Below are 12988 nucleotides of genomic sequence, written 5' to 3' on the forward strand. Positions count from 1 at the left end.
TTTTCAACAAACCGACTTCATTCAGCAAGGGCAGAATGTCACAAACGGAGTTCATCTGGTTCTCGTCCACCGATCTTTGAACAATCAGTTCCCTTCTAACCATAGTGGCCCATTTGGTCTGTGCAGCAGGAGATACAAACTGTGACTGGTAAACAGATGGGTCAGTTTCTTCAACAGGTGGGACCTCAGGAGTGACACTTCGTCCTCTTGATCGTGTGGATGACTTCCCTTTTCTGACAGAAGGGGCTGGTACAGAGGTAGCTTGAACAACAGTAGATCCTTTCTGCTTAACAGACGATCAAAGAGTCTTGAACACTTGTTGAACAGGCGGGTTTCCTTCAGGTTTAACATTCTCACTCGACTTTCTCTTCTTCTCAGGCTGATCCACATTAGCATTATCATCACCTGTCTCAACAACAACCTTTACTGGGACATTCTTCCTTTTTGACCGTCTTGTTTCCTTGGTTGGGGACTGAACTGGAGTCACAGAGTGGCTAGAATCAGAAAAATTTGCAGACGAGCTTCCAATAATATTCGAAATCTCTCGAATTTTGAAATTTGTGGAGTCAGGATGAGCAGTTGCCTCAACAGTTGGAACATCAGATTGAAGTGCTTGAGATCCATACACTTCAGCCAGTATTTTATCATCTTCACTGGAGGATTCGGAAGGATGAATCACTCGATATGGTTGAGGGATGGTATCAGATGGTAGCCCAGCAAAGTGTCGCACATGTTCCAGACTCTCTCCTAAAGATGTTGCAGTGTAAACAGGAATTCCACCTGTTTTCTCATACTTGTGGGGGCTTGATAAATCAGCAGTTTCAACAGTAGCAGGTAAAACAGGAGTATCAACAGCAGAGCAAGTTTCTTTAGAGACATTAACATTCTCAGCAGAAGGCAGAGCAATATGATCAGAAGAATAAACGACTAAACTCAGTGGATTTAGCTCATCAGAGGACTTTGCTTTCTCATCAGGCACATGCAAGACATCAATTTTCATACCAACAGATTCACTCAAAGGCAGAGATAAAGATTCAACATTCACAAGAGGCTCTTCGGAATCCAAAGCAGTTAAATTTTCAGAACTAACAGGCATACAAGAAGGGGTAGCAGGAACATCAGGTTTATCTGGTGAAATTTCAATAGGAGTTTCAGAAAAGTTTGACCTGTTTCGGAGGATCTCCTGTCTGTGTGTTGCCTCTTTTTGAGCAGCTGCGAGATACAGAGGTTGCGCCTCCGCTTGCCTTCGAGAGGCCTCAACCAATTCTAGGGCTCGATTTGCAAAGTATTGAAGGAATGCCCCGACCCGATTTCCATCCAAGGGTTCTGGAATATATACTGGAGAAACTTCATCACTGGTTTCAGAAACCATCATAAGCAGTTCAGTCGCATCATCTTCAGACCATTCTGCATAAAATTCTGGGTAATAGGTCATCACAGTTACTAAAATCTCGTCGCGAAGTAGAGGATCAAGTTTGAGCTTCTTCTTCATAGCAAACTGCAGCAGCGTCTGAATGTGTTTAAGAGCCACCTCTGGAGAATGTGTCTTGCTTCCAAGCTTGATAATGATGTTTCTTACAGGGTCTGCCATTGAAGGTTATGTGCGAGGAGAAGAGCAGATCACTGAAGGCAGATTTGCAAGAGAGATAGAAGGTTGAGAGCTGAGGTGTTCAAGGGTGAGATGTTCTTCTTGACCTGGTATCATATAGGCTTAAGGGTGATGAACCCTAATTAATGCGGCTTGTCAAATATCATGCAGACGCGATTGATTGACACAACGGTACAGCTCCTTTTTAGGAAAGAAACGGAACCCAAGGAAATTTGAAATTCGAAAAAGAATTAATATCTTTTAAGATATCTCTGAGAAGTATATGGTTAAATAATCTTCTTAACAAAAATAGAGAGGAGTCTTTTAGGAAAAGTCAAATCATAACACTGACCCGTATATACCAACTCCTCTCTGACGGACCGACTGCTTTAATCAGTCAATTCTGCAAATTCCTAGAGCAGACCTGAGAATTTCAAAACGATTAGCATCCAATGGCTTGGTCAGAATGTCCGCCAGTTGTTTATCTGTCTGAATATATTCTAATTCAATTTCCTTAGATTCAACCAGGTCTCTGATGTAGTGATGCCTGATGTCAATATGCTTCGTTCTAGAATGTTGAACAGGATTCTTGGAGATGTTAATAGCACTGACATTGTCACTGAAAAGTGTCATTGTTCCTTGAGTCAGACCATAATCCAGAAACATCTGTTTCATCCAAACCAACTGAGTACAGCAACCACCTGCAGCTATGTATTCTGCCTCTTCAGTGCTTAGTGAGATTGAGTTCTGTTTCTTACTTACCCATGATACTAAGTTCATACCAACGAAGAAACATCCTCCAGAAGTACTTTTGCGATCATCAATATTCCCTGCCCAATCAGCATCACAGTATGCAACCAGATTCAGTTCACTGTCCTTGGAATACCAGAGACCATACTGTATTGTTCCTTTAACGTATTTTAGAATGCGTTTTGCAGCTATTAGATGTGATTCCTTTGGGTCAAATTGATACCTTGCATAGATTCCAACACAGAACATTGTGTCTGGTCGACTGGCTGTTAGATACAGCAGACTGCCTATCAAACTACGATAGACTGTGTTATCCACTGATTATACCAGTTTTGTAACACCCCGGGATTTTTAAAACTTTTTAAAGACAATGCAGTAAAGGTAAATAGTTATAAATCCCAAAATACGCTTATAAGGACACGGGGTGTTATGCCACACCTGAGCTAGAGAACTCAGGTGCACAGGCTAAGTTCTAACAGTCTCAATCAGTATCAATACAAATCATGTCACGCAGGCCGAAAGGGAAAAACTATCTAATCTACGCCCCGACCTCTAGCGCGCTCCAGTGATCTACTCGTCCGTGCCTGAAAGCCAAATATATCTGTTCAGCGAGAGATGCTGGTAACCCACTCCAACGCGTCGAAATATAATACATATAGAGATAAATATAGATATACGAAAACCATTTTGAACATGAAGATATATCCTACGAACTCTAGCTTTTAAAACAGGGGTAAACTCGACACATAGAGCTAAGCACAAGTAGCAGTTATAGCAAGCATATATAGTTCACAACAGGCAAGGTAGATAAGGCTGAGCATAATCAATAATCATAACCCAACATAAATAATCCCCAACGTAAATCCCGTAGTCACATCCCCAAGATACTCGTAAACACAACTCATCCGTATCTCATCACATGAACACACTTTGTTGGCGCCACAGGACCAATCGCATGCCCATATATGAGAGTCAGCGCATATAGCTCTGACACGGCCCCGCAGCACCCTGCCCCGTCTCACAATACGGAGGGGTCGATCGCAACCGACCGATGAACCGCAGCTCATCATAGTTTGATCGCAACCAAACAGTGGACCGCAACCCAAGAGTATGTCATCTGATCGCAGCCAGGAAATGAACCGCAGCTCATGTAGAATGGTGGACCGCAGCCCTATATAATATTTATATACCTGACCGATCGCAACCGGCCTGGTTAACAGTTGGGATGGTTCTCAACCCATTCAACTGCCCGTATAGTGGACCGCAGCCCTATATAATATTTATATACCTGACCGATCTTAACCGGCCTGGTTAACAGTTGGGATGGTTCTCAACCCATTCAACTACCCGTATAACCAATTTGATCGCAACCAAATTGGGGTAACATGCACACGTAACACATAGCAAGCACAAGCAACCCACATTAACACATTGGGAAGGGGGAGAAAACGTATAACAAACCCTATGCGTGATCCTTCACATACTAAGGATAATCCTAAGGGGTTCATAATCCTTCCACCTAGGTCAACGGGATACCAATTCAACTAGCATGCAATATATAAGACTGATACAACCTACGAACGGTACCCGAATTATCAAACTAGACATAGGCACGATAGACGGAGTCCGTTGGGACACCACGGGGGTCGGGGGAACATCAAACGGGGAACCCAAAATCCCGAATTGGGGTGCAAACCAACGGGTATCCGGTGGGTGAGGGTTCACCCGCCGGCTGCCCGCTAGCGGCAATTATTCTGGGCAGCGGGTGCCCGGCGGGCAGCTACCCGCCCGCCGGCTGCCCGCTGCCGGCGATGCCACTTTTAGCCGGGGGTAGGTGGCGGGTCCCCTACCCCCACCTACCCCCCACTGACTCTTCTTCACAATTAAACGCCCCGGGAACCACCGTGGAACTCGGAACCATGCTCAGACACTTTTAAACGCAATTGATAACACACGTAGAGAATTAACGAATCACAATCAAGGAACATACGGCACATAACCTATCATGCTTTTCTAAACATAATCAACACCCAAACATACGAATTCCCACCCAATATACCAAGAACAATACCATACGAGTTCCACGATACAACCTAGGGTTCTAATTACTTTTAAATCAACCAAGAACACAATTCATCTTCTAATATCAAGATTTGGTAGGAATATCACATAAACATCAAGAGCATCATATAATCATCAAGAATATCAAGAACACCACATAATCATCAAGAACCTCTTATCATCAAGATCACCCATGGGATCATAACACCAATTATCAATATCATTATAACGAATCATCAACACACAAGAATATGGGGGAAATCCTAAGAGGGGGAATCATAGCTATGAAAATAGGTTTTGTTGAGACATGGGTTACCTCTTAGCGTTAATTAATTCCTTGGCTATGAAGGGTCTTTCTTTAAGCTTTCTTCTTTCTTGATTTCTCCTAGGGGAATTCTTGGAATTCTTGGTGTGGTGAGAGATTATTGTGGTGGGAGTTCTAGGTGCCTCCTTATGTTCCCTATTTATATATCTAAGAGTCTTACTTAGGGCCTAATTACTATAGGTTTGCTAACTCTATTCCTTTTAGGACTAAGGATTGGGTTTAGGGGTAAGGGCCCATGGACTATGGTGGGCCTCTCCTAATTAATTATTGTGATTTAATTCTTTCTTTTGGGGTAATTGGTTAAATGATTATTTGGTTTTAGGGATCGTAACACGGGGTGTTACAAGTTTCATCTTTCGATACTTTTGTAGAGGTGGAGATAGGTGTTCTGGATGATTTACATGATTCCAGATCAAACTTTCTGACAAGATTCTTAGCATACTTCTATTGCGAAATAAAATATCCTTCAGAACTTTGCTTGACCTGTAGACCTAGGAAGTATGTCAGTTGACCAACCATGGACATTTCAAACTCTTCCTCCATCACTTTTACCAACTCATAAGTGTATTTCTGCAGGGTTGATCCAAACACAATGTCATCAACATAGATTTGGGCTATGGTTACATGACTTCCAGTAGTTTTTACAAACAGAGTTTTGTCAACACTTCCGCGTTTATATCTATGCTAGAGAGAATACTGTGTCAGTCGTTCATACCAGGCCCGTGGAGCTTGTTTAAGACCATAGAGAGCTTTTCGAAACTTATAGACATAAGAAGGGTGTTCTGGATCTTCAAAACCTTTAGGTTGAGCCACATAGATATATTCATGGAGATACCCATTCAGAAATGCTATCTTGACATCCATCTGATATAATGTAAATCCCAAAATGCATGCGACAGCCAACAAGATTCTGATCGTGGGTGCACCGATGGGTTAGGCTCGTCATCCTCCTCATGTTCCTCATTTCCCTCCAAACCCCCACAATCTTGCATCGCTCGTTTGAGCTTTTTGTTGGAGATGTCCAATCGGTCGACCAATTCCCTTCGCTCCTCCTCGGGTTTAAGGCAAATTTCTTCGAGGGTGAGGTAAAGTCCCCCTTCGGTGTAGTAGATATCGTTACGGCGGAGGTTTTGGGCGTTAAAGACCATGCCGTTTGCGGTTTTAACCTCGGTGTGGCTTAGGTCTACCCCCTTCTTCTCCATGATCCAACTTAGGATCATCCCGTAGGGTAGGCTAAGTCGGTTGTTTGTTTTGCAAAACTCCATGTGTTGTAGCATGAGGGCCGGCAGGATGAAATTGATTTTATGTTTCAAGAGGTAGGCAAAGGCGCACTCTAAGCTTCCCACGTCCTTGCTCTTATTGTTTGTGGGCAAGAGGCTATCGGTCACAATCATAACCAATATCTTTTGCTCCGCCGATAGCCACTTCCTATTCGGTCATGTGGCCGAGGTGAATCCTTCCTCTTTCCCGAGTAGATACCGGAGATAGTCCTTGTATCCCGTGTTTTGGGTATCAATCCACCCCTTACGGTCGTAGCTTGACACACCCGTGGTGGTCAATTTCAAGAGCTTGGCCAAACGGCCTTCAGAGAGTATGATTTCCTTGCCGCGGACCTTGGTGGTGATTTCTAACTTATCACCCCGTTTGGTGGCTACTAGATGTTGGTAGAATTCTTTCACCAATTCTGGGTACGTATCCCCCTTGATGGCAAGATACGTATCCAAAAGCCCTTGGTGTTTAAGCATATCAACTAATTCTGGAGAGAATTCGTCGAGTTCAAGGGCTTTACCTCTGATCACGGTGTAATCGGCGTTGTTCCATTCCGGGGTGCAGGTTCCGAGGGGCTTTTCGGCATTGTGAAGCTTTTCTTGGTGGCGAAATTATCCGGTGAACTTTCCGGTGATTTTCCAGCGAGACGGCAGTGGAGCTCCGGCATGTTTTTTCGGCGAGGCCCTTGGCGGCGCGGCGTTGCGAGGGAGGTGGCGGTTAGGCGGGTTCCGGTGTCGGCGCGACGAGGGGGCGACGGCGTGGCAGTGGCGTTGGGCAGCGGCAGAGGGGTGGTGGCTGGGCGTGGCGTGGGTGACCTCCGGGCGAAGGTGGCTGGGCGATGGCGCGGCAGTGTGGGACTGGCGGGAGGCGGTCGGCCGGTGACGGCGTTCGGCTGGCGGTGGCGTCGAGTGGCTGACGGAGTTTCTACGGTGGGGGGGCGGCGAGGTGAGTGAGAGAGAGTAGGGGAGGAAATGGGGAAGAAGAAGAAGAAGGGGAAGAAGAAGGGTTTTTGATTTGGGGATTTTGTGGGTTTTAAGGATTTGGAGGGCCTTAACTAGGGAGTGTTCCCTTGAGGTTTCAAGAAACACTTATGGGCTAGTGGTTAGAGTTTTGGTCACTTAAGTGGGAGGTCCAAGGTTCTATTCCTAGTGGTAGCATTAGTTTTCTTGATGGCATGGTCTGTGTCTTTTTCCTTCTTTCGTCTTCTAGTGGTGAGGGCTTGGCTAGTTTGTATCGTTTTAGTTCTGCCCCCTGTAAGTAGGACCGAATTTCAAACTAATCTTTTATTTATAATATTTCCTAAGTAATTAAGCTAAGTAAGTAATTCTACTACGTAGGTGATTACAAGGAATTTGCCGAACTACCCTAGACAGAACTCGTCTTCTTGATTTTCTTCCGCGGGGTTTGTATGGTCCTCGTTTTCTGGGGTTAGGTTCCCTTCCTCGGGATTGCCCTCGTTCCCGAGTTCAGCCTGGGTGCGGCTCATGACGTATACCTTTCCTGGAGCGCCGTAGTTCCCGTGATGAGCGGTGCCCCCGTGTTGACCCGTGGTAGTGGTGCGTGGTCTTTGGGGTTGGGTGCACTGGAAGGCCTTGTGTCCTCCCTCTCCGCAGTTGAAGCATTGTAAGGGATTGCCCATGTAATCCTTGCCTCTATGGTTCTTGTTGCATTTCGGGCAAGGAAAGCCTTGGGCGCTAGGGTCGTTGTTCCCAGGGGTGGCCTCTGGTTGGCCAGGTTACTCGGTCTTGTGTTGGTGTCGTTTCGTTCCCTTTTCACCGGTGGCGCCCCTCCTCCGGTGTTCCTTTTTCGCATTTGTTCCTAAACCCCGCGTTGGAGTAGTTGGATTCGGTAGAGATTAGCGGCACTGGAGTAAGCCTCGTTGAGAGTCCGAGGTCTGCTTACCACTAGTGCTTTTCGGGCTTCAAAGTTGAGGCCCGATACGAACCTCTCTATTTTGGTTACCTCGGTGGGGACTAGTTCGGGTGCGAAGCGTGCTAGTTCAAGGAACCGTTTGTGGTATTCCATGACGGTAGTTGCCCCTTGTTTCAAATGGAGAAACTCTTCGTACATGGACGCCTTTACGTGTGTTGGATAGAATCGTTCTCGTAGTCGCGTCTTGAGGTTTTCCCAGTCGAACCCTGGTTCTTGTTGGTAAGCGGGCCCCTCATGGATCCACCAGAGATCGGCCTCGTGTCCGAGGTAGAATGAGGCTATCTCTATGCGACGTTCTTCTGGGCATTCCACGAGCCCTAGAATTTTGTCGAGGGTTCGGATCCATTCTTCTAGGATCACGGGGTCCTCTTCTCCTGAGAACGTGGGCGGTCGATGGTTTGAAACTTGTCGGGCGACGTCTGAGTTCGCGTGATTTAATATCGTAAAATAATATTTACATATACACACACGAGTATATAAAATATTATTGGATATTTATCCGAAATATATATATATACACATAAATATATATAAAACGGACCCAAAGGTTATATATACATGTATATCTACGAAAAAGATATACCAATATATATCAACCAAAATTGGAACAAATAATCCTCAGATTATTGGTCCAATCCAACAAAAATATCACAAGATGGAGAACGGATTTTTGCTTAAAAGCATAATCCAAAAACCAAAAGAAGGAGAAGAAGAAAGAAGTGTACGAGTTAGGCAAAGTGCCTGTCTTTCCTGAAAACCTTATTTGCCACCTCCCAAAAGTCCTAGGAGCGTTGTGGCCTAGGTTTCCCAGGATAAAACGTACAACGATTCGACGTTTGAGCACCCAAACGAACGAACCCGGCGAACTAGAGCATGGGACGAACACAGCCTTCAAGAAGGGAGTAGGAGCAAAGTTTTGGAGCTGGAAAAACAAAAGTTTCTGTGTTGTGTGTATTGTTCCCGTTTCACATTGTGTGTAAAACACTTCTGCCCTCTACCCCTTCGTATATAGGGGAGGAGTACTTAATAGCATTCATCATGGCGTTAATTACACGTTGTGTAACATCTGAAACAGCAACCCCATTAACAAAATTAAATTCAAAATTCAAAACTGGACCTAATGGACTGTTAGCCTTCAGGCTCACCAAGTTTCGGCCTCGCGCTGTTGCACACGAGAGTACATCTCTCGTGTTGTGGTGCAGCCCGAGAGTGCACCTCTCGGACGACATTTGTGCCCGCAGGTGCCGGCGCACGCGAGCTCGGGCTTGAATCAAGCCTTTTCGACATTAATGCTATTTTTCCAACAATCCCCCACATGAATGAAAAATTGATTTTCAGGGTATTTTGAAATCAGAAACAACTGTGTTCAACGGTCGATCCCTGCATAGGATATGTAGGGATCACTATACCCTTTGAACCTTCCCTTGTGAAGATGTGTTTACTCTACTGGCTGTACGGTAGAACGCGATGTCTTTGAACCGACTGCCGTTTGGGTAGACGATGACATATCTCACACAGGAACCTCCCAACCATGCTCTGTTCTCATGAGTGTGCCTTTTTTGGTCGTGGGTCACCGTCCTGGTTCTGCCAGAGTTTGTGAAGAATTGTGCCCATCAATTCTCCTTTGAAGCGACCCTCACTTCTCTCTCACATAGGTGATTCTTTTCCGAGTATCCCGCATACTCATGCATGTCAACCGACATTCGAATCATTAAAGCATCAACATGCTAACCTCGTGCGGGAGTCACTGTTCTTAACGAGGAGTGGTAGGGAGTCCGAGACCCCCACAGTGACACGCTTCGTTCCATAATTTAGTTGTCCCATTGATCCTAGGTTCTAGCTAGGTTGGGTATCCACTATAGAACTTTTAGTCCGTGGGTTTTAGACCCAATCCTCGTTCCAACTTCTCCTCAACCATTTGCTTACCCTCGGGTTAGCGAGTTAGCGGCCGCTACGTTATCTTTTGACACCACGTAGTCAATAGAGACAACCCCCGTTGTGAGAAATTGTTTAATGGTATTATGTCTACGACTTATAAGTCTAGACTTACCATTCCACATCTAACTCTGTACTTAACCAATTTTGGCTTGACTATCGCAACGCACACAAATTGGAGGTACGAGTTTATATCTAGGAACATTCCCGAAAAAATGGCATAGCCATTCGGCCTACTCATTCGCGACACGAGTTTAAGGCTCTCAGCTTAGATCCCGTCGGATCTTAGCTCTCACAAATCATTTCGAGAATTTCCATCTAACCAACTGCACTGGCCTACGTAAACACGTAGCCTATAATGGACTTAGCGTCCTTTGATATCCGTGCTATACTATCCAAGTACAGCTAGATATCCCACGTAGCGCAGTCCAAAGTCACGAGCATACCTTGAGTATCTCATAACTCTCACTATTGCATTCTAGTGCGTAACACTAGGGTTACTCGTATGTCTACCGAGTTTATTAACCGCAAAGGCCATATCCGGCTTAGTACAACCTATTTGATACAAATAAACTACCAATAATCTGAATGTATTCTCCGTGAGAAATACAATTTTCGTGATTATAGGCTAGTTGTACGTTAGTATCTAACGGTGTCCAAGCCACTTGATTATCATCCTTGCAAGGATTCAATCAACTCAATGAGATTGACCTACCACGAGACCATACGGTCTTCACACGATTTTAATCTCGAAGATTAAATATGTCAATCCCATGCATTCATGTCAAATTCAAATTTAACATGTTCAAGGTAGAATTGATCATGTGATCGTTACTACCCACGTTGAGTTTATCGTGTATAGACAAATAGTGATAACCTCGTCTATCGTACGCATTACGTAGACATTTATCACATTTGTTTATACTAAACTCGTGACACATCATTGTATGATAAAAATTTACATGCCAAATACTAAGGCAATTGTTTCAAACCATACATGATCTCACCAATTACACACTTTCTTTCCATAGCGCGGAACCACAAAACCCTCGGGTTGTTCCATGTCTATTAAGAAAGCGATACATCCATTTCGATAAACTTCCAAGTCTCGCTAAACAGCTCTTGGGAAGGGTTATTCTAATGGATTTCATTCTCATCACAAAAGAATATTTATATCGAAGTAATCGTGGCACTCGTGTTGCATGTAATCTACAATTACAAGCCCAGCCATTTTGCTTCAATATAACCAACTGGTTTTATCTTCCGACTAGTGATCCATTTAGGATCCCGAGGTTTTACAACCCGAAAGAAGATCAACCAGTTCAAAGTATGATTCTCTAAGATAGAATCTACTTTACTCTCGGTAGCCTCTCTCGTGTTGGTCCATTTGTAGAAGTCACCACTTCTACATATGTTCGAGGCTCGTTTTCTAACAACCATGTCAGAAAATTCAATTTATTTTCTAGTAAACAAGTTAGAATATGCGCGTCACATTCTAGCATGTACGTCAGAGAATCTGGACCAAAGGATTTTTCAATCCTAGCTCACTTGCTACGTCTAGCTTTGAGCTCGGGTTCTCTTTCATACCCTCCAACCATAGCTACGTCGTGCAAGGTCCTTTTATTGAACCTTCACAAAAATACATCTTCAAAGAACGATGAATTTCTTGATTCAATTTATTGTGTTCTTATGTACATCCGAACTATAGGACTCATGTACTAAGAACCAATACACATTTGGCAAGACACCCACACATTTCAGGCATTAGTAGGAAAATTTCCTACGTACCCACAATTTGTAAGAATTTCATGCGGGTAACCTTATTTAAAAGGTACTTACTTGTCCAAAGTATTGTCTCACCTCACATACTTTGAGGTAAACCCGAACTTATCAACGTCTTGATATTTATGTTCGGCAACAACGTTCGATTGAGGAGAATACCGTATCGTACTCTCGAGTACAATACCAACGCTTGCGTCGAAATCACCAATAGGTGTTTCACGTTCACCACATCGATCATTCAGAACCACATTAATCCACAATTAATTTGGTTATCCTTTTATTCTTATAAAGAATAAACATGTACTACACGTTAGCACATCTCGTAGGTGCGAACAGATCAACACTTACGAATCCATTCGGTTTTGACCGAAAGGCCACAAACCCGAATCAGTGCTTCCGAATTGAAGCACGAATCAGTGCTTAGTAATGAAGTACGAATCATGCTATAGCTAGCCTGAATCATTGCTTCTAAACTAACGCATCGATTCCAAAGCAATTTCTAATGCTTTAAATTATAAACTCACAACAACCTCTCGTTGCTTGATTTATAATTTCAATGCTTATTAGCTAATTACAAAATTAGCCAAGCATACTTTCGTTAGTGCTGTCAAGCACTAAAGTAACACGAATCTAGGCAATGCTAGTTACTTAGCGCTTTAGGTGCTAATCTCAATTCAACTCACTGAATTGAGCAATTCCAATTCCAAAGGAACTTTCGTGCTACACATTAAGCAATTAGGCTTAATTAAGCCTCCATACTTAATCAACCATATTAAGCCTAATCAAGCTCAATTTTGGGTACAACAAACCAAAAGCTCCACTAGCTTAATTTGATGTCCCAACAATTTGTCTCAAATTACATTTCATACTAGTATAATTCGGATTTTTGATCAAGTTAATTTTAACATAATTAACATTATCAAATCAACCAAAATTTCAACTAGTTGAATCAAACTCGTATAGTCGTACTCAGAATATTATTCAAAATATTCATCACTTGAGCTGTGACGCTCATGATTATATAGTTATCCCAATTTTTGACAAATTGATTCTTGAAATCCCTATCGTTCTACATGAACCAGAACCGAAGTCCTTTTTACGGGATTTTAAACATGCAACATGTTTGTTACATTTCGTTCCGGCCGTTAAGCCATTTTAGCATTTTCCACATAATGCTCCGTGATGCACCACGCACCCATATTGAATTATTTCATACATTTGATATTATTCTAACAAATAATTCGTATGTACTAAAATTCAACTCAATGGAACAATTATATTTTTATTCAAATAAAAATATTACAAGGATACTACAATATTTATTCAAAATAAATAAATAAGAAAAC

Source organism: Ipomoea nil, unplaced genomic scaffold, assembly GCF_001879475.1.
Source record: "Ipomoea nil cultivar Tokyo-kokei standard unplaced genomic scaffold, Asagao_1.1 scaffold3130, whole genome shotgun sequence".
In the NCBI taxonomy this organism is placed as follows: Eukaryota; Viridiplantae; Streptophyta; class Magnoliopsida; order Solanales; family Convolvulaceae; genus Ipomoea; species Ipomoea nil.